This window comes from Lepisosteus oculatus, chromosome 8, assembly GCF_040954835.1.
Source record: "Lepisosteus oculatus isolate fLepOcu1 chromosome 8, fLepOcu1.hap2, whole genome shotgun sequence".
In the NCBI taxonomy this organism is placed as follows: domain Eukaryota; kingdom Metazoa; phylum Chordata; class Actinopteri; order Semionotiformes; family Lepisosteidae; genus Lepisosteus; species Lepisosteus oculatus.
Window position 1 is genome coordinate 2109798 of NC_090703.1, and position 23121 is coordinate 2132918.

The window sequence follows — 23121 nt, forward strand, 5'->3', positions numbered from 1 at the left end:
AGCACACAGGCTCGGTACCAGCTCTGCCTTGCAGCAGTTTGCATCAGTCAGGAATTGCTCCCTCCAGACTCCATTAGACAGTACGACAAATAACATAATAATAATCCACTATTTAACCATATGGGTCACTTGAGAACAAATTCTCATTTACAGTAGTGTCCCTGCCAAGAGGTCGCCACCAATGTTGTATGGAAGACAAAGCAGTGAAAGAGAGAGCAGGACAATCAATAAAAAGGAAATAACAGGACAGGACATCACATGAGGTGGCAGAGTTAACAATTGCAAGTGTCAGGCAGAAAAGATTAAATCACACAACTGAAAGCACCCTGAGATACAAAGGTGGACAGTTTCAGCTCACTGTGCCGACTGGTGCAGTGTTTGGCAGTGGCACATGGAAAAGACAAGAGATCCAAACAGGTAGCTGTTCCTGGCAAGTTCAGCTTGCTAAAAGCACTACATCTTTAATTGCAGGATGGCATAGAAACTTCAATTAATAAGATAGGAAGCTATTTTCTCTAATAAAGATCTGTATATTAATTTAAACCAGTGATGCATTTGTCTCGTAAGCAGAGTGGACCAATTAATCAAAGAATAAAGCTCATGCAGTGATGTGTGTGATGGGGGCACCGGTAATTCATTTGTGTCGTTTCCTGTATTAGTACTTACCAGTCACTGCAAAAATCAGACTGAACCGAAAGCTTGATTGCAAAACAAAATCCTTAATATTATCTGGAGACTCTTGAGATACAGCTTGAATAGCAGGTGCAGAAAGAATGGAAAACAGCTATCTTTCTTCTTTGCTTTGCATATTAGTCAATTTCTAAGGTTTGCTTGGGATATATCCTGCAACAGTCCAATATTGTATACCTTTTGTACTCTGTGGATTGTGCTGCAATTAGGGAAGATGCAGCATAAAGGATTTTTAAAATCTAATCGGTTTAGACCTTCCAAATATGATTAACCTCATTCACAAATAATTAACCTTATTTTCCTTGCTCTTAAGAAACATCTTAAGAGGCTGTGTAACAGAAGTTCAGTCTGAAGGCCACTGCACTTGTTCTTTTTTAAGTCATGCTTTGAATTTTTATGCTCCTTAACTGTATGTATATGTTATTTTTTATTTTTTATTTTATTTGGGATGGCTTGGCAGCAGCTGCTGCTGTCAAGATGGCACTAGTGATGGCTTTATAAGGAATGACAGCACTTGGATGTCCTGCCTATTCAATCACTAGTTCATATAACAAGTAGGATCTGCACATCCTGGCTTAATTCCTTACAGTCTCAGTTAGCTACGTGAGTCACATAGGACCACACAAAACATTTCCACAGCAGATTAAGCTTCAGACATTTCAAGTTCCACTTGACTTGACTCCAAGTCGCTGAAATATGCTCCTAATATTCCCTGGTGAAGAATCCTGTGCTCTGAAATAGTCACAACAGAGGGGTGAAGGGGCAAAATCCTGTTGGCTGAGCCTCAGTGGTGCTGCTACGGTATGCAGGTCCAGGAGTTCATGTAGAAAAAAGGAGAAAAAACAACACTTTGTCTTAAAGTGGATGAGATGATAAATGTCTCTCTGTATTGGGCTTTAAAAATGTTTTAGTTGTATAAAAATTATTACCAGTATAAATAAACCAGAGAATTCTCTTTTTCGTACTGTGAGAAATTGTAAATAGGTCTTCTGTCTCTTACTGACAGTTGAAGGTAACAAGGTTGGAAATTGACTCTGTGGTTTTTTGCTTCAGGAGGTGAAGTGGCACTTGATCACGCAGACCTAGGAGGGCAGTGTGAAACAGCCTGGGCCCGGGCCACTCACTCTCGAAGCACTGCGAGAGCTGAGGCCGGCGCTGCCTGCAGTCGTCTGCAGGGAGAAAGCAGCTTGCATCCCTGCACGGTTGTAAGGTTTTTCCTGATGCGTTGCTATTTCTGGGGAAGTTTTATTTTATATTGACTGAGCTGCGAAGCCTCCGTTCTGGAGATCGTCATTGACGCCTGACCGTGCTTGTTTCTAACAGTCCCACTTACAGATAGAAAAGGAGCTGTCCCAGTTTGGAACGTGGGTGATGCCATCATGATTTCACCTGTAAACCACACTCCCAGTGAACTGCATAAGTGAAAGAAAGCAGAGCGTTCAATCCTGAACCCTCAGGGTGTGTCACACTCGCTCTGGGGGTTTCAGGGGTGCCTCCCCTATGGGTGGGCACTGCTGGTGCACGGGGAAGCAGGAGCAGCTGGCTGGTGCAGAATGAGTCCTCTGGTTACCAGCAGGTGTTGCTGCTAGACCAGTGAGTCCCCACTCCTTGGTAACGAAGCACTGCAATTCTGATATTAGTCATATCACTGCACCTTGAAACCATGCGAAAGAGGCAGAGTTTACTGAAGCATCCAGAGCCCAGCGGCGCCACTCTCCTGGAGACTTCCCAATTGGGAACTGGAAAATTGTGAACTTGTCTGCATTAGAATAGAATTAGTTCATTGAAGTCATTTGCATACCAAGTTAAATAATAAAAGCTAGAAGATGCTCTAGTCCCTTTATATCAGAAATTTGCTCCTTACCGTCAATGCTTTTTCCTTTGAAAGTATTCCTTCTGTTATTCATGAAGTATGTACTGCACTTCTATACTGTAAATACATTATTTACTGTAAATATTTATTTCATTCATCACAGTTGCAGAGGTTATTTCCATCTTTTACCTGTGCAGAATTATATTTTTTGTAAACTTTCTTGTCATAGTTCTCCCCCTTCTTGTTGGCAAAGCCAGATGAAGAGCGAGGTCAGAAGAGCACACCCTTGACATATTGTTCTAATGAGAAGAGATTGGGGATAGTTGCTACGTAGAAAAACACTTGGGTTTGGTGAAGGATGACAGGTTTCATTCTGTATGAAATCTCAAGAGGCTTGAAACCTAAGATAAAAAGAGAGGACTGGAAAGTTTTCCTTTCCCCTTGTTCTGGTGCTCTCTTCCTAATCTGACCTGCTGCTTCCTTGTCTAAATGATAAATTTCTCATCAACACAGTTTACAGCTTGGAGGCAGTCAAAGTTCTCAGCTTGTGGGAAGAAAAAAACAAATTGGACAGCTTCTTCCTGGGCAGAGAATTGAGTTCAGTCCAGTTTTTTATAGAGAGGTACTGCTACATTTTGAAGTAAAAAGAATATTTTCACGAGAGATATACAATAAGCACTGGCAGCCTGCATCAGAAGCACTGATAAATTAAGTTTGAGAAATGCTTTTGCTTTTCCTCCTTAAGGATTATGATCATTAATATTGGTAGTGAGTTATTGAATTTTCCAGAGTGTACAGTACATGCATATTCCTGCAGTTCTGTAGAGATTCATAAACACACTGTGCTTTAAATTAAGGTACTGTACTAAATGGAAGTCTTCCTCAACTGTTATAGTTTTATTTTCTCTGTGTTGGAGTACATTAGCATCTAGTGCAGAAATCCCAAAGCAAATCTCTTAGCGAAAAAGCACTTTGGAGCTGTTGGCACCGCCACACTTTCTTCCTGGCCAGGCCAGTGAAGGGTGGCCTAGGAAGAGCATTTGGGTTCATGTTGCAAGATTCAAAGGAAGACATTTATCTCTGACTGGAACAGAAATATCCCGGGAATTCTGTTTTTACAAAAAAATAAAAGCCTATCAAAGTCTCACACAAAAGACAACACTACATTGAGAAAGTCTTATCATGCCAGCAGCCATATCACCCTGCAGCTCACAACTGATAATCCACTGAAGCTCAGCAGTGTGAGTCTGGTCAGTACCTTGATGTACAGTAGGAGACCTCCTGGGAAAGCTAAGGTTGCTGCTGGAAGAGGTGTTAGTGGGGTCAGCAGGGGGTGCTCACCCTGCAGTCTGTGTGGGTCTTAATGCCCCAGTATAGTGACGGGGACACTATACTGTAAAAAGGTGCCGACCTTCGGATGAGATGTAAAACCGAGGTCCTGACTTTGTGTGTTCATTGAAAATCCCAGGGCGTTTCTTGAAAAGAGTAGGGGTGTTACCCCGGCGTCCTGGCCAAATTTCCCATTGGCCCTTCATGACTATTCATGGCCTCCTAATAATCCCCATCTCTGAACTGGCTTCATCACTCTGCTCTCCCCCCCACTGAGAGCTCGGGTGTGTGGAGCGTTCTGGCGCACTATGGCTGCCGTCGCATCATCCAGGTGGGGCTGCACACTGGTGGTGGAGGAGGGGATCCCCATTACCTGTAAAGCACGTTGAATGGAGTGTCCAGAAAAGCACTATATAAATGTAAGCAATTATTATTAGTATTATCAGGCTTTCCGTCAGAATGTCTAGATGGGTGCTTGTAATGAACTGATCCAAGGATTTTGGCCAGTCATTTCTTGAAAGAAGCCAGAGGAAGTGCACCTTGCTGATGGAGTATGGGTAGTTTTGCCTAGGGATGCAAAAGCAGACCTAATATTGGAACCCTCAAGGTCCAAATCCTGAACACTATTGCCATACTGTTGCCCCCGGTCACTGGTTTGTCTGAGTTAATAGCTCACAAGTACAAACCAGTTGTCAGTGGTTTTTAATAACATGATGCAGATATTGCTGCTTCATCTCGTTATTTCTTTAACAATTTAAGCACTGTACTGAGAGTCTTTGTGGTTTTAAATGAATACATTCAGACAGCAACAAGTAAATGAATTAATGTTTTCAGAGCCTGTAGTTTCCCTGTAGATAAATTTCTGAATGGCCCCATTAGTATTCAAGGATCATAGTCCTTCTGCGCTTTTATTTAATTTGAGGCAGTGTTGAAGGTAAGTGGCACAGCTGGAAGTGATACTGTTTGTGCTTTATACCTTACATTTAATAAAACTGAAAGGCAGACAAAGAGTTCAGCACTGACTAGCCAAACTCATTGATTGACCCGTATGATCATTTTGTTAATTGACAATCTGTTTGCTTTGTAACTCTCTGGTACACGGAATTATTCACTCTAGACCTTTGATGTGGTTAATTATTTTTATTAGTAGTAGTGGCTGTAGTAACAGTTTTGTTAAGAGTAAGGTAAGGCAGAGTAATTTTTTTAAAACCTACTTGTTTCGCCAAATTTAAATTGAAAATCTCAGTGGGGTGAAGATTTTAGGTTAATTTTAAGTATAGACTAACCTTAACCCGAAAAAAACTAACATTAAAGGAAGTTGGCCTGTGATTTAAATATAGTGAAAATTTAAGACCGTTGCAGCCTTTGTAATCATGTTCAGTTCTGATACGAAAGAGCTTCCATAACAAAAACACTGATGTAGCCATTAGTACACAAACAAGTTAAAATAAAATCTACAAACCAGCACAGTGTGTAATGAGTGCTTACTGTCAATAATGGCCTTAATTAAAACAGTCATTCAGGCTATGGAAAGAAGAGGTGTACATCTTCATTAGTGGTATTCTCGTAATAGAGGGTTTTTTTTTTAAGAGTTATCCTCCAATGGCAAATAGAGCCCTGGTGTGGGGCAGTGCTAATAGTGTTAGTGAGAACAGTGTTAATAGAGAGGAGATCTGGGAGACGCAGTGACGGGTGATTCTCCGATGCAGTGAGGATGAGCTGCAGTAAGGTCTCCAGCAGCACACATCAGCGTTTGCGCGGTGAGCACCAGTGTTATTGAGGAGACCTCACAGGAGGGCATGGGCAGCCGCTGCTAAATACCCTCTATATGAACACTAACAAGACTGCGTGGCTCAGCTCACGATTCCTGATTCTCTCCGTGTCTGATACTGTCCAGGTCATTTAGGGCTGTTCCCGTTCCTCTTTCATCCTACAGGAAGAGCAGGCTGCCCTGTCTTTATTACTAAATCGGAGACATGGTGCTCTGCTGCCTTTGTTCCTTGCTTTTCCGAAGTCTGAGAGCCTTGGTGATGCATGAGCTTGATTGTAAAATAGTTACCATTTCTCAGCATGATTAATGTTTCAGGGATATGGAGGATAGGAGATGGAACTCAATGGTGTGTTTTTTTCTGTAGGATAATTTAAATGGTACAGTTGATTGATGGTCCGAGTTATTAGTATTATTGGTTGTTATTTCTGTTGATAAATGTGACGATGGGCTGTTTAACGCCCTCTTCGCATGACCTCTGTTGAGGTCCTTGATAAACTCTTTTTCATTTACTCACCAGTTATCTTTGTCATCCTGGAACAAAGGTTAATGTATCTACGTATTTTTGCTGTATTGATATTATTGTAAATAGGTATTGTTGCTGTGTGCGTTGGCTGTTTGTGTTTTGTCCTACCTGTCTGTCCTTGTCTGTCTGTCTGACCGCTCTCCTGGAAATTGAGCCTCACCTGGCCATCAGGAGGAGCCGGGGGCGGAGCTCAGCGCCGTCACTCAGGTGTTGTCTTGGCCTTTGTGGTGTAGCTGTGTCTGTGTGTTGCTACACCACCTTGGTTGTTGCTGGCCTGCTTTTGGAAACTGCTAGAAGGAGAATTGCTGGGTGAGACCGAAGTTTGCTCTTTTGTTGAATGTTTTATCTTTCTCTTTTATTAACTTTTTTTTTCTTCCTCTTCTTCAAGAACATTATCGGTAAACAGACACTTTATCTCTGTTTTTTCAACTGGTGTGTATTTTTATGACTTCTATAACTACCCCTGAATTTAACTTCAAGGTGGTTTAGGTACAATAAATCAGTAACATGTCATGATACAGGTTCCTATGAAAGTTTCAGCCGATTTAGCTGTTTCCTCAAATTGTCGGGATTATTTTCCATAGTATCCGCTCCCATACCTCTGTTAACAGGTGCATCTGGGCTCATTGAAAAATTACTCCATCAGGGAGGAAAGGAAATACTGTGCAGGAACATCTGAAGAACAGCAGCCAACCTTTTGTTTTTGCTGCACAAGGTTGAAATCACGTTTTAATCTCTCCCCTTTTCTTGATTAAATCCCATTGACTTCTTTTCAACCAACTCGTTTAGATTGGCCTTGTCCTCCACTGCTGATTCATTCCACTGGTAGACCTTGATCACAAAGTGCAGTCTGAAAACTCACCTCTTCAAAAATACACCAAATGCATTGCAATAAAGAAAATTCAAGGCATATTTCAGAAGGTGTTGGAAAATATATAAATGCCAAGAAATGAATTACTTCTATTCAGCAAGGGGTCTGCAAATAAAGGAGTTAATGCACCTGCACTGTTGATCTCTTGAAATCCCATCTGCTTGATTACATTGCAACGTTTTGAGTTTATTTATAAATAAATATCTAAGATCAATCACTATTGTGCCCACTGCTATACCTTGTTGTGTTCTTTTTAGTATGACTGTTTTTTCCTCTAGATTCAAATTACCAAATGAAAAACCCTTCCTGGAATCTCAAGCCGAAACGAGGAAAGCAATGACTGGACAGTGGATAATTACATGCATGGAGGAGCAGAAATATTCTGATAAATCAACAGGGTTTCTGTTTGATGAAAATGGAATATATGCAAACACCATTTATTCATTTTCGTAATTGAACCAAAACACTTTATATTTCAGTACAGGCTAATTGCTTCATATCTAAATTGATGCAGTGTTTCACTGTTTCCCCTTCCAAAGTCCTAGAGCTTTACAGCAACTGTTTTAACAGTGCATTTGGTAATGTGCTGTGCGGGTATGTGCCATCACTTTCAGATCTAACAGGTGCCCAGGATTAGTTTATTTAAGACCCCATTAGAAAATGTCCTTCCCTTTGGCTCCTCGCCATTACATTATCCCATTTGAAATTAGGAATTTCCGAAAGGGCGATTTATCATCTTTAGGTAACAGATGGGAACATTTTTCCACATTTTAAGTAATTTATACCAAAGGAAGGCAAGGAACCTTCATCACGGGAAACAGTAACCTCTTTTTCACTAGCGCTAGCCTTGTAATTTTGACTTGTTTGTAATGAGTGGGTACAGAATTTTTCTGTACAATGGACTAAATTGAGGGTTATGGAGGAAATTGAGCCTTGTATAATGGAGGGGTGTGAATACTGTTTCTCTGCTTGTCCTTCTTTGGCCTTGACCTCTGTGGTTGCCTTTGCTGGCTTTTTGATGCTGATTAATTTGCCATCATTGTGCACATTAGAGTTTGTGCAGGGAAGGCGCTGTGCTCAGACCCTGTGATACATGTGCCACAGAGGGAAAGTCGCACAAAGACATTAGAAGAGTGACAGCCATTGTACACCAGCATCAGCAGAAGTTGTTAAAGTTCTGCAGAAACGTGCCAAGAAATGAACTTTTGCACAAATCCTTCATTTGGTTTCAAAACTGAAAATAATTCTCATGGTGCATTAAATGTGGGTGGTTCTAAGAATGTACATTTCAGATGGACACTCACTTGGGTCGTGACCTCTTCATAATGCACTTGGGTTGTCATGTAGATGAACAGTTAGTGATTCTAAGCTGATGGAGGCGTGCATGTATAAAGAGAAAAGTATTCGGGAATTCCTAAGCAAACAAGGACGCACACAGGCTTCGACACACACGCAAGGCCTTGAGTACAGAGCTTTCTTCCAGCTCGATAGAACACTTGCATTACACCACTACAGAAGATTCTGATCGGCAGTGCTTTTTATTGAGCCTTTAATCTAGTCTACTAGTTTTTTCTTCTTTGGTTGCTGTTTTTGGTTAAGGCTTTCATGCTGAGAGATTGGAAAAGGAAGGGTATCTTTTTATTGTTTTAATGCATAAAACAGACATTTCCTTAAATGATGCACTTTCTATTGAATCAAACGGGCACTTTAAACCCATATTTGTCCTGGACACTCAGATACAGCTTTGGGGGCAAGATGGCAGTCAGCTTTCTGATTTTGAAGAAGTACGTCGTGTAACAACCACCCAAAAGCTCTTTGTGCTTTACGCAAATGGAAGTGTGTTATGTAAGGTTTTTCAACTTACAGTAGCAACTGATGAGAATCAATCCATCAGGTTGGTTAATAAGATTGTGGACCTTTTTTGGGAATTATTTTTAATTTATTTTGTTCTCGGCGCTGCAGAGTAATAGCTTTTGACTGGCTTTCGGAGCTTTTTGACCTACGGCAGAGTTTGACAGAAAAATGAACGCAGTTGGTTGAGAGTTCAGAACCTTCGAAAGAGCTGTTTTTTTTTCCTGTGTCATTTTTCCTTCCTTTGCAGCAAATAAATTGCAGCTGAGGTAATAAACCTGAGCCCCCCTGTGCACAGTATTTAGCCAGCGACAACAGTGATGTCAAAATGAAATTAAACAAATAGCTTTGTATTCCAGGGGCAGTGCTCAATTTTAAATGCTCATAAGTGAAAATCGATGATGAATATCAATCAGCTGCAGCCTGTTTGCTCAGAAAAGTGGCAAGTCACTAACCCTCTCCCTTCTGCACCCCAAGGGAAGTATCCAATTATATAGGAGCATGCTACAGTATGTGTTTCAGTAGAGACCAGGTTTTCTAAAAGAGGAAAAGACCCCTAAGCAATCTAAACATATTTGTTTTCAGGCATATTAATCAATACCACATGTGCAGACATGTAAGTAAATAAATGGGTTACACTGATGATATTCTCTTATTCTGAAGAAGCACCAATCTGCGGTATTGAAGTCAGATCTCATGGGACAGATGTTTGAGTTCAAATAATAGAAAGACATTTGCCTGGTCTAACTTTCATCTTCCCTTGTGACATGCAGAAGGGAATTTTCATGATGTGTGCATACATCTTAAACAGAAAGCAAGAAATAGGATAGTAAATGCTATGATCTGAATAGCAGTCTCTTCTCTAATTTAGACAAGCTGTATTAAATTTGGGTTTTCAGAGTTCTTAAGGGGTTATTCAGTGCTGTTATTTCTCTTCTGCAGATCCACATATTTCAGTTTAAATACCACTGATTGACTTGGAAGAACAGAAAGCACAACATAAAAAGTCAACACATTACTTGTTTTATTTGTAGCTTGAATTCATTAACCTGCTCCTGCTACTTACAGTAGCAGTTTACTGTACTGCTTGTAGCTGCGGGTCTACCACTGAGACCATCTGCCCACTCTGCCTGAAGCTAACTGCGAAAGTGAATAAAAAAATGAATTACTACAGAGAAATGCTTCCCGGAAGAAAATATCTTCCCTTGTGGTGTGAAAATAGAACCACACATTGAAAACCAGATTTTGTTCCCTACTTTCTGAATTCTTCACAACATTCCCACTTCACAACCTCCACAACTCCTGCCACTCTGTTCACTCTTAATAAAGTCTTGGGGATTTCAGTGCTATTTCAGTTACTTGCTGCTCTTTGAGTTGCAAATAAAAATTCTTAAAGTGTTATCTCTGTTCTTTTCAAGCTTAAAGAAGTGGAAAATCACCTTGGTTTTTTTTTGTCTGTGTATTAAATCTTACAGCTGCCATTTAAAGTGTCAGAATTTGCAGATCTGCCCCAAGGTGAGTTCAGCATCTGTCTCCCTGCCCTTTCCTCTGGTGCAATTGCCCCATCAAGACTGGATCTGACCTGCACTCTCGTACTTGCTGGTGTTTATGTTGGGTCACCAGGAGGCTGTACTGTCTGGATGTCGGAATGAAGATATTTAAGTTGTGTCTGCCTGCTAACCATGGAATTCTTAACATCAGAAATTTATATTCATATTTTGCTGACTTTGCAGTGTCTCTGAGTTGCCCACTGTCTCAGCTGTTTCATTCTCAATGTAAAAAAAGTTATTTCTTTGGAAGAAAATGCTGTTGTATGGAGCGTAGACATCTGTCTCCTTGCACTGTCCCATATATCTGCACGGGGGGGTTGGTCATAGATTTTTATAATGTACAGTTCAATGCAGCATCAGTTTCCTTTGGACAAGTCAACATTCTAATTGACCACGATGCCCTGGAATTGATTTAAGCTGTCTGTACAGTCCTTTTGAGATGGAATTGTACATTAATTCTATCTCTGGAAAAAGCATCTAAAGTACAGTTATTTAAAAAAAGCTCTCCTTGACCAATAAGGCCTTGCTATTTGATTACTTTTTATCACTGAGAAAGTTCTAGATTATTCAGGTTTATCATCTCAGCTTTGTACTAAACCAGGTTCCTCTTCCAGGATACTTTTGTTTCCAGGAATCCAGAGTGTTGAATAGCAGAGCTGGACAAGTAGCTGTGCATCACATTAACATGGCTCAGAGACCACTGTTTGTACCTATATTTAAATAATTTAAATGAATTGCACCAAGGTTCCTGTAGCCAGGAAGGATTCAGTTTTTCATCAATTGTTTTCTGATCCTTTGTAATTACAGTTCCTGATTTTCCAAGAATATTAATTTTAGGAGATTCTAGTGTCCATGTTGACTCTCAGTACTGTTCTTTCCTGACAGACTTCTGTACTCTCCTAAATTGTTGTGGCTTTACTCTACTTGTGAATATGCCCGCTGTTGATAAAGATTACATACTGTACTGTAATTTATAATCTGTGGTCTGCTTGTTAGTTGTGCTTTAAATCTTATTGAAGATAAAAACAATTTGTGCAAGTTGAGCATTGTTTCTCTACAGAGCTGGTCACATCTAGTGTCCCGCATGGCCCTGGTTTTGGAGCCCTTCATTTTAGTGTCTGTATTTCACCATTGGGTCAGATTGTTTGTAGGCATGGTATCAAATGTTGTCCATTCTTATGCTCTTGACGAATTGAAATATTCATGAAATGTGACATTAATCACATTATCACAGCTCTTAGATGATATTAAAACATTTTTTTGCTTTTAAACTCTCATTAAAGTTATGTTATTTTTTTAAACTTTAGTTTGACTGTTGATTGAGTTGGAATGAGTCCATCTACTAAAATTGCTAAAGCACATTTGCATTGGGTAAATGTGCCTTTGTTCAGATTTGTAAAATTGCTCGTACGCATTCACTTCTCTCCCACTCTGATACAGGGAAGCTAATGCATGCTTTTGTCTTTTCCAGGCTTCCTCCTGTATAGTAGTGCTTATTGGCATACTCAAATAGATACTTTACAGCTTGCATTACATTCAGATACTTTAAAATATTCTCTTACTTTTTACTCTTAACTAAAGGTAAAATACACAATACAAAATCTACAAAATCTGTATCTTTGACATTTTAGCTCCTTGTTGATTTCATTATAAAATTCAAAACTTGTTTAAGTTTTATTCTGAGACTATGCTCAATTTTAAGGTGTGTTGTCTTCTAACCAGACCAGCGAAGCATTAACTCCTGCACACCTACCGTTTTTTGTAGGCTCTGGCTTTCATTACATCACAGCTCCAAACACAGTGAGATCTTGGGATCAATCCTTCAGACTCTGGGTAGTTGAATAAACTGTCTAGTGGAGAAAAACTGAATTGCAGTGTCTTAAAAACAGTTGATATAATTATTACAGTGAGTTGGTTTTATTAACAAGGAACAACAGATTCATATATCAATATACTTTGGCATTAATATAAAGTATTGACACCAATTACTGGATAGTTTACAAATTAAAGTAACTTGAAAAAGTTACTTTACAGTTACCACTAATTAAAAAATACTTCCTGCTGAAAATTTTGATTGTTGCAAAATAAATAATGCCATAGATAAGGCAAAAAATCTAATGCAAATGTCTTTATCAGCCCATGATTATGCAATCATAAATACTTTCATACTCTGAAGATTCCAGCTAAGGGAATTCACGTTCCTTAAAGCTATTTGCATATCATTACAGAAAAAATGAACAGCTGATTTCTAAATTAAATGTATCTTACTTAGTCATAATGAATTATACATATCAGATCAAAGGGGCCTGCTGACTAGAACAATCTCGATTAAAGAAATAAATTAAGGTTAAGGAAAGGGTTTCTGTGTGCTCCAAAGACATAATGTCTTCCTGCAGATAATGCCATTTCTCATACTTTGGGCTCTGCCTTTGAAAGAAATAAGTAGGTATTTTATGATAATTAAATGGCAATATGTACTAAAATAATCAACTGTCACTTTAGCAGAGAGAAATGTCAGTTTTGTGGACTCCTGTTGTCTGACAGTTTAGGAAGCGCTCCAGGCACTTTGGCGATGACACATCTGTAAGGCTTTTTTTTTCTCTAATATATTTGTATTTGCTTAATGTGGCAGAACTACATCTAAATAATGTTGAGGGGATGGTGTACTCTGCACTTCAATCTCAATCGCTATTTAGTGATTTTATTTTCCCAGATGTTCTGTATGCTTTGCTAAGTGTTGGTGCTGTCTGATTAAAAAGGATTTCCCCATGTTAGAAGAACATGGACATAACCCTTGCTTAAAGACTTTCATAAAGGAATATACAGAACAAACCATGTGTAATGCATTAAGAGTAAAGAAAACTAAGTTAGTAGATTATATAGTTAGATTTCTAAAAGAACCAGCTAGCTTTAAGTGTCCACATAACACTGACAGTTACCAGTGCATGTCTGCCTCTTTATAGCACAGTAAATCATAAAGCTGCCTCATTCTCCACATAGACATGTGCTCTAATATGCAGCTGACAGCGTCTCGATTAGAGATGTTTGTATTTACAATATATGATGAAGTAGCTCCTCCTGTCCCTTCTTTATTGAATGTTAAATGTTAGCTCTTCGATCTCTTTGGACAACAAGCACAATTAAGGTTTGATTTCTATGGGTCCTAGGCTTCTGCTGTATGCAGATTAAAGTAAAGAATCACTTTTGTGTGATTTCCGTTTGTGAACTTCAGGGGTTTCCTAATGGGAATGGTCTCCAGAGAAGGCAGGCTGTTCCAGAGTGTGTTCAGCCGCATGGTTGTCTTAAAGGAGCAGCAGGCCACTGCCACTGACTTCACTCTGCTGGTGTGTCTTGGAAAGACTCTTAAATCATGATTAAAAATATCTCTTGTGTTCCTGGCAGTCAGCTGTGTTTTTTTTTTACCTGGATGAGCTGTTTTTTTTCCTGTGTGGCCTGGAGCTTTTCTTAAGAAATACCTTAAAATAACTCATTCAAGATGGAATCACACACTGACCTTTGACTTCCCATAGCACTCAAAACTATGACTGCTCTGATCTTCTTTGTGTTTGACATCAGGGTAATCCCCTGGTTGCTTTTTTACCCTGGTTTAATTGGACCACTTATGTTTCCTTTTTATAACTCCAGTTTATGAAGTACCAAAGACAAGTCGGTTCGGCTTCCTGGATACTGCACTTGCGCTGGCACGATGGTGGGGGATGGGGGTGCAGGATATCTCAGATGCTTTCTCCCGAAATGCACGGCCACCATTCGCCACTCTCCTACAGAGCCCTCTGCAGGGTTTGTGCTGTCTGGGGAAGCGTTGTAGCTCTATGGCAACCCAGCGCAGGGTCAAAGTCACACCACGAGTCCTGGGGGCTGGTGCTGCCAGGGAAGTCCAGGACTGCAGGGCCGGCATTCATCCTCTTTTGGTACATCCTGGACTCTGAGAGACTCAGTCTGTCGTGAGCCTGTTTGAGCCCCCAGGCAGCATATCGGGAAAATATTCAGCCATTAATCAGCAGCTCCTTTCAGCTGGAAGGTGAAGCACCTAAATTTGATAGAGTCAAATGTTATAGGGGCGTTAATTAGATGCAAGAAGTGGTTTTGCATGGTTGTTTTTTTATTTTGTGGCAATATTTCAATTTTGAAATTAAATGCTGGGTTTAAAAAAAATACTTTTTATCAAGGTATTTTGCATATCTCATGGAAATGGATTGTATGTATAAGCAAAATAAGCGCCAATAAGTAGGATTTGGGTTTGCATTGAGCAGGCAATCAAAACAGGTGTAAATGTTAGTGTTTTATCAGCTGTCTTTAAAAACAAGTTTGCGGTTAATGGCCATTTTCACACAAGCTTGTCCTGAGATTAAAAACTGCCATATTTTAGATTTCCCTTGAGTTACAGTTTCACACCTGCTCTTTTTTTTGTCGGTGTAATGCTATTATTTTGATAAACCAAGCTGGAATGATTCAATGTATAAGGTGTTTTTTTTATTATTTTAGAGTTTCGAGTAAGGAGCTGCGTCAGCATGCGTTGTCTACAAAGGAGCCTTCATAGCCAAATACTGTTTCTTGTTTAACCTTTCAGCACGGAATGAACCTTTACATGTTCCTATATTACTGTAGTTTTATTTTTAAAGAATTGGAATGTTAAATCAAGTAATGCATTTACCCACAAATTAAGAGCAGTATTGGAATGAAAAATATCCACTGATGTTTGACCCATTTACCAGTCGTGATATATACATAAAGTGATGTGAAAAAGAAGGTGCACTCCCTTATAATTCTAGGGTTTTTACATATTAAGACATACAGTATCTAACCTTCACCTAGTCCTCACCAATAAACAGATAACTCTAACCTCATATGACAGATAACACCCAATTTGACTTTGTCATTATTTATTAAACAAAAAAATCAGCCAACATTCAGTAGCCTTATGTTAAAAAAGTAAGTGCACCTTACTGCTTCCACATCAGCGAAGAACATAATTAGAATCAGCTGCTGATAAACAAGTGCACATGATTAGCTGATCATCAGGAAGTGCTTCCACCTGTATATAAAATCAGAAACTTTGTCATTTTGAGCTGGAGCATTCAGGTTCTGGTAACGCATCATGCCCAAGTCAACCGTCGACAGAATGGTTGCTGCAGTTGCAGTGTGTGTGCAGTGGGTGGCGCTCTTCCATTTTAGCCCAAATTTTTAATTCAGTGCGGGGCAGGGGATATTTTTCTTTAGTGGGGACTTTGGCTTTAGATGGGATGTTAAATCAAAGTCCTGATTTCTTTGTCATTAAAGATCCCGTTACACAGTTTATAAGAGTAGGTGTTTCATCCTCAGTGTCCTGGCACAATACCACTCTGGGCTTTATCAACAAGCAGCGCAAGCAAGGAAGTTCATGATGAGAAATGAGATGCATGTTGGTATTTACTGTGATTCCCTAGTCATAATTCTAGTTTTGTATAGATCTTGGGAAATTTTGAATTTAGGAAGATGAATTTTGCATTTCGTTAACCTCACAATGTTTGGTCTTACCTTCATTTGATAAATTATTTAGATTTATAGTATAGAGATGAAATAAACAGAAAAAAAGGCAAAAAGAAAGAATATCTGTTAGTATAAAATGCTAGCTGTTTAGAATGTTTTGTTTATTTCTGTGACTTTGAGCTTTTCTTACAGCTGGATTCTAGGTTAATAAAGCTTATTGAAACTCTTAATTGAACTATTTTCTTTTGAAAATCAGATTCAACCATTGAACAGTAAAAAGGTTAAAAATTAAAAATTAAAATTAACACTACGCCAGAAGGTGGGATTCAGAATTTGAGTAACTTAGGTCTATTGTTTAAAGTTGTGTGAAACAGAAATCCATTAGCTACTTTTCTTGGAGACAATACAGATAAAACAATATTTCTGAAACACCTGAAAAACCTGATTGGAGAAAAACTGTTAGAATCAAACAGCTGGTTTAATGAAGGCTTCAGTAACCTAAGTTAAAAGCAGCTCAATTGGAACTAAAACCAGAAGTCGCAATAATACTCCAGGACTGGGAAACGTGGAAGAGCTGGTTTGCTTCACCGTGTACCATGTAATTTCGCTTGTGAACACAAGGTGGCAACACCTTTCACGGTGGTATCTGTAGGAATAGAACCTTTCTAAAGCTTTGTAATGCAAATCAGTTGAAGGCTAAATAGTACCGTGGACATTTCTGAAATACAAGTGTTTCTTACTATATCTTCATAAGGAATAAAGTACTTCAGGCATTGTCACCCTTATTTCCTTATTTTCTTTTAAACCACTGCACCTGGTGACCTGAATACAATTCTTCTCTTACTGCTGTTGAAGACAAAGCTGGGAAAATATCTGGAAAATTGGAGCGTTTCAGATTTGTATTCCCTGGAAGAGCTGAGGAATGCTGACGACAGTCATTTAAGCAACTGATATAAATCTTAATTTTTCTGTCACTTTTACCATTGCCTACTCTCGTCCCTAACAATCTTAATATAAACTATGCCTGACACAGCTAAAAGAAAACATTTCATTATGCATTTTCCACTGTAATTAATAAAGCTTGCATTGGAACAAATGATTCATCTCATAATCAATAACTAATTGTTTTATAACCCTGCGTGTGCTCATTAAAAGCTGACTAGCTGACTAATTAAAATGCTTTCAGTAGATAAACAAGGGTTTTTCACAAATTATTTCAATGTAACTAGGATTAAAATGTAAAGGACTGAAATATGCAAGGCACTAAGTGGTACGCTTTGCAAGCCTTTTTCCATTAAAGCAGGGAATGCAGTAATGTTCATGACCCAGCAGACCCAAAATCTGGAAATAGTGCTTAATAGAAGCTTTCGGTATTGAATAGGCCATCTCAAAACTGACTACGCATCCTTTTTCTAGCTCTTAAGGCAATGCTGCATCATCCACAGAGTTATTTGTCATCGCCATGTCTAGTTTATATAGTATATTCAATGTCTGAGTAACATTGTACATATAGATTCATTTTGTATAGGTTCATCCAGCACTAATCCCCCAGTTTGAGTCAAATTATCCTTGTGTTTGGGAATAGTAGACTTCATGATTGGAAACCTCCTACCACACTGCTTTTTATCTGATTTGTTTGTAACTTTTCTCTCTGGCATTCTCACTGCTTTTGCTTTGTAGTCAGCTATGCTACCTAGCAACTTTAAGGGTGCTAGGACTCTTTTCCTGGTGACAGGCTATTTTGGCCTCCCAGGACCTCCAGTGCACCCACAGACCAGACAGTCATCCTGCATAATATCCCATTTTATTCCAGTATTTCAGTCTACCTATCACACAGAGCACATAAGACAACTTGTCCACTCGCTCACAGGCTTCCGAGAATCCCACAGACCCCGTTCACCAACGTCCCAACGGGAGCGTCCGGCGGTGTTATTTTCCCAAAGCAGCTCTGTTCGGCGAGTGAGGAAGCTCCGCGGTGCTTCGGTGGTTCTCATGCTTGCCCTTAGCCCTGGCCACCCTGAGCAATGTGGTGCCCCGTGCGGCCGCCCTGCCGTGACTTCTCCAAGTCCAGCGTCGGGCGGGGGGGGGAGGAAGGTGATGCAAGACTGCTGCCTGACCGAGTCCAGTGCAGCTACCCCTGTCTCTGGGAGGAATCTCCCCTGACTGATCTAGCCAGACCCCGGCTCCATTCTTGTGCTTGTGTGGGGGAGCAGAGGGAACTGCTCAGGGCCCGTTGATCAACTGGCTGTATGCAGACGGCCAGGTATAATGATCCCGTGTGTATTTGCCCCCGGTTCTAGTGCCCCCTCCTGGTCAGAGACAGAACCTGTCAGTGCACCCCCTGACCTCTGAACTGTGTGGTAGCCAGGCCTGGCTAGGAGGGACTTTGATCACTGGGAGGAAGCTCAGGGGACAAGATGAAAATCAGTGTGGTTCCTGGTTCCTGTTGTCCACACCCATTTTCACCTCGTAGAGTTCAAATAAAATTCTGTCATCCTGTCAGGATTTCTGAGATCGTCACTATCATTGCAGTGGTGTTCAGTGTATCTTTAAAGAATAGGATTGATCTGTATATTCTTTAGTTCTTCTTTCAGCACTCCTTTTCACTCTGTAATGTCAATGATAAGCTTAGCAATTATTTTTTCTTTGTGCAATCTCTGCTAAAATAAAATTGTTTGAAAACTGATCTTCATTCCAGCTGTCCTCTTTAAAACAGCAGTGAAAAGCACATTGCCCAGAGGATCTAAAGAAGGATTGTTAAAATAATTTGTTGCCTGTTTTATCTCCAGGCTTCGGGTGATTTTTAGTGCTGTGTGCATCGCGCACGCCACAGACAACCAAGAAGGACAGAAGGAAATCGAAAATAAGCATTGCAAGTCAGGCCTTAGGACTATATCCTTATCTGCTTCCTGAGGAAAATACAATGTAAGATGAGGTTATTTTAACACAAAGAGACATGGTAATATGTATTCTTTTTAAATTATACAGCATAGAGTCAGAAACCTCTAATAATAACCAAAGTGACATTAAAAGCTTCTTGATTAAGAGTCCAAAGTTTTGCAGATTCTGGCAGTATATCCTTAGTGTGTTGTTTGTGTATTGTTGGCAGCTAGGTTGTGGCTCTGCAAAGCTGCTTTTAGTGCCTAAGTACAAATGTATGGAAACTTCTAGACTTCCAGATTCTTCTTATAGCAGCGTAGCAGTATTATTGTAAATAACAGGGTTGCATGAGGTCTTTATCAAATAATTGTTAATAGTTACAGGCTTTGATGGGTGTTACTGATGTTACTATTTCTCGGGGAGAAATAGAAGGCAGTTTTGGAGTGGGAGAAGGAAACAGAACTTTTTCGACTGGTTTGGGCTCGTTAGATTTTTTTCTGTGTTGAGAATGGTGTATAAGAGAAAAAAGCTGGTGAGGAAGACAGTCTTTTAGCATCAACAATTAGCAGAATTCTTGATTAGAAAGGAATGTGAATAAAGAGTTCAATAGATGAAGGAGATCATGAAAAAATCGTAATGGTAACGCATTTCTGCTTTGGTATGATCCTGCATTTTGTTAGTATGCACCAGCAAGCCTTTTCATAGCCTTTCTAGCCTTTCTGATTATGCTGCTTGTATTGTATATCTTGCAAAGAGACCCTAACAGCTGCTGTCATTTTAACTTATACAGGGCTGAGAGAACATTCAGCTCCTTTCCTCAAAGCACCGCTTATTAGGAAACTCATCAGATCAGAAGTGCTTCTTTCTGTCTGCAGATTTCACCCCTCACAGTTGACTTGAATACCTCTCTGATTTGAGCTTCCTTAGAAATCCTGTCCCAGTGTTCTGGGGCCAGGTGGCAGTACTTAGCAGACAAGGTTTGAGTTTCACCTGGATTTAAGCATGCAGGCGTATCGCTCCCTGTATAGTGTGGTGCAGATGTAATGATCAATATCTGCCTAATAAAGCCCTTCTTCTGTCCCACCTTCACATTTTTAATCACCTCTTTCTGTGGAGAATGTAGCTGTCTCTTAAAATTAAAAAACAGACCTCTAAAGACTATGACAAAAATTGTCAGAAGCTGTGAACAATCTAAAATACTCTGTTCCAAGCCTCTTTTTAAAATGCAAAGGTTGTGAAAACAGGACATCACATGCCACAATGCATAAGCTTTTTTTCCCAATATAGACCTGCAAATTGCCTAGAAGAGTCTTCAGACCTCATGAACAATCTTTGCTACACATACTCAAAGGATTATGTCTGACCTTGTATGCTCTGCAGTTGAAAACTGTGAAAGAATGATCTCCGTGTTTGTATTCTTTGGCTTATTCCTATTGAAAAATGAAAAAACATGGTGAAGAATTAAATGGTTTTCTTGAGAATATGGATCCGCACAACTTAGTGCAGCTGCCTTTTCGCCTACATTCTGTTCCTGCTTCATTCTTGTCTTGTGATTCTTGGCTCCATGGGATCCCCTGTCGTCCCTGAAGCAGCAGGTGACATCTCAAGAGCCCCTCTTAGCTATTACTCTGGGGGGCCTAAATGAGAGGGGCGTCAGCACCATCTTAAAACCACCCAAGCAACCATCTTCAGTTTTAAAGAATGCAAGAAGGGCTACAAACGAGAGGAGCCATTCAGCCCATCTGACCTGTTTGGTAGTTAGTCGTCAACTGATGGGAAGCAGTTAGTTATTAGCTGTTTATTTTAAATAAGGGTAAATGGTGTAAAAATTTAACTTCAAAGGGCTGTTCAAATGTTGTTTTTGTCTATAGTTTCAAAACACTTTAGAAAACTAGAATGTTATTTTCAGGAGCAAACATTTAAATATTCTTATGTGATATTTTCCACACTTTGGAAGGTGCTAATTTTAGCAGCAAATTGTTTGAATCGGAAAATAACAATTACACAACGCGACAGTGCTTTCTCATATTGAATTGCTGGATTGCCAAAAGTGTGAATAAATAACCAACAGTTTTTTTTTCTTGAAATAAAATTAGAGCAAATTGGAAAACTACAGGAAAACAAAATTTAGCATAGTGTAAAATTAAAAAAAAACTACTAAAAGCTTCCTTTACAATCCTTATAACTAAGGATCGGCCGTTCATAATTATGACATTAACATCCGCTCGTAAATATGACATTAAATCAGAGGATTCTAATTATTGCATCAAACAAAGGGCTGCTCTTCTGAACAGTGTGTTAGCATTTTCTCATCAGTTTGTCAAGGGAGGGCAGTTTAGTTCTATCAGTTTTATACATGCTAGTGCCTTCAGCTTTCTGCCTGATGCCAAAGAAGCAGCTCTGTTATGGGAAAGATCTGATTATAATAATGAGGTTACTGCTGCTTACCTGCAGACATTGTCAGCCTTGTTCGTAACTAGGTGGACTGTCTGAAATTCAATCTGCAGTCCGCTTTAAATGTTTAAGACAGTTAATCTGTCTAAATTGCATTACTGAGAAGGTCTTGTGTTTACTTTGGGAAGGACATCACAAATTTTGTTGTCTGTAATGTCACTTAGGAGACACATTTAATGATTCATTGTTTTTATAGATGATAGAAGCTCCTTTAAACAAAACTGTTACATTTATGGCATGCCATTATTCTTAAAATAATAGTTTAAGTCTATAGTTAGTTTTTTAAAATCTTCTTGAATGTATTGTATATAATTCTCTGCTTGCTAAGAGATTTATTATGACCCTAGGGGGTCTTTTTTCCAATGATACCTGGAAATGGAAAAAGCTGACAGAACACAGTGTCAGGTGTTGTGAACTAAATAAACCAATTGTACCATCTTACAATAGAGGTCAACAGTGCTGTGCATCCTTTTATAATACATTTGAATGTATTTGAAGAACTTCTTAGCTAACAGTTTGTGTAGAAAGGTGGTGGCTTTTTCGTGCAAACAATAAGATTTCCTCCTCTTTATCAGGTGTTGGATCTCTAATAAAGTGAGTTTATGTCACTTGTGTTCTCAGGCTAAAACATAGCAAGCTCTGATTCACAATATTGTTCGCATCTGGAAGTGAAATTTCAAAGTCACAGTAAAGATGGCTGAAGGAAAGAATTTTAATCAGACAACAATGTAAAACGTTTCCCTTAAATGCTAAAATAACTGAGTAACAGTGTCTGCATTGCCTGAAAGTATTCTCAATGATTAAAATATATAAGATTTTAAATGTCTCTGGTGAACCATTAAACCTTCCAGCCTTTCTTCCAAACATAAAACAATGTCTATTGTGTTTTCAAAAATATTTTTCCACATGTGAAATCAACTGAAGAGGGTTTACAGAATGGTTATAAATTATTTATAGAAGAACTCAGTCCATTTCCCAGAACGTATGTTGAACGTACGAACAATGGGATGCTGTTCAGCTTACCTAGTTATTTGGCTGCTAATAGCATGTGGCCCCTGGGATCATATCTAGCTCCTTTTAGGAATGATCCCAGAGGAGCTGGTTAAAATGTGTTCTAGACTCCCCCAACGCTTTGTGTAAAGAACAGTTTTCAGTCTTCAGTGTTAGAAGCATTTCCTTTTAAATTCCATTTGTGTTGTCATCTCCATTCTGACTGTTGATCCAGAAGAAGTCCACTAAGTTCACTTTGTCAGTGCCTTCTGGGATTTCTTAGAGGAGTTTCAGAGGAAACATATTTAAGGCTGAGAAGAGGAGACACTTTTCTCCAGTAGACTTGAGAGTTAATCTGTGATTATAAATTACAGTAACCTTTAAGACTTTCATTGCAAGAAAAATACTTTCTCTGAATAGAGAAAGGTAGCACCAGACAATAAAGACATACAAAACATATAAATATCAAATATGAATTTATTAAATGCAACCATAGTTGTTATTGAAGGAAAAATGTTCTAGGCTTTTACTCTCATACCTGTCCTCAGTTTTCTTCTATAGGTGGTTACACATTACATTATGGCACATCAGAGATTCTTGATGGTTCAGCAGGTTAAATTGATCAGCCTGGCTTGGAACCCGGTTTAGCTCACAAGTGATTAATGGCTGGAGTCGTCGTTCGAGAGTCTCTATTTTTGACAGGGCTCAGTGACTTAAAAAACAAACACAACGAAGTACCAAGATAGACTCGGGATTTATATTAGTGTGTGCACACTAACACGGCCTGTTCTCTTAAAATTCAGCCCCTACTGTCTGTACTAGAAAAGCTGCAAATTCTAACGTGACGAACAATTTGTACGAAGTACCCCTGAAAACTTCTGTTCTGCTACTAAAAAAATATTCAGCATGCAT

The 23121-nt window shown here is 39.3% G+C and overlaps 1 protein-coding gene across 4 annotated transcripts in view; it reads left to right on the forward strand.

The window, feature by feature from the left end:
* The window catches only part of adck1 (aarF domain containing kinase 1), a 152651-nt gene that overhangs the window by 13364 nt on the left and 116166 nt on the right, over positions 1-23121 (forward strand). The gene's annotated exons all lie outside the window — the stretch shown is intronic.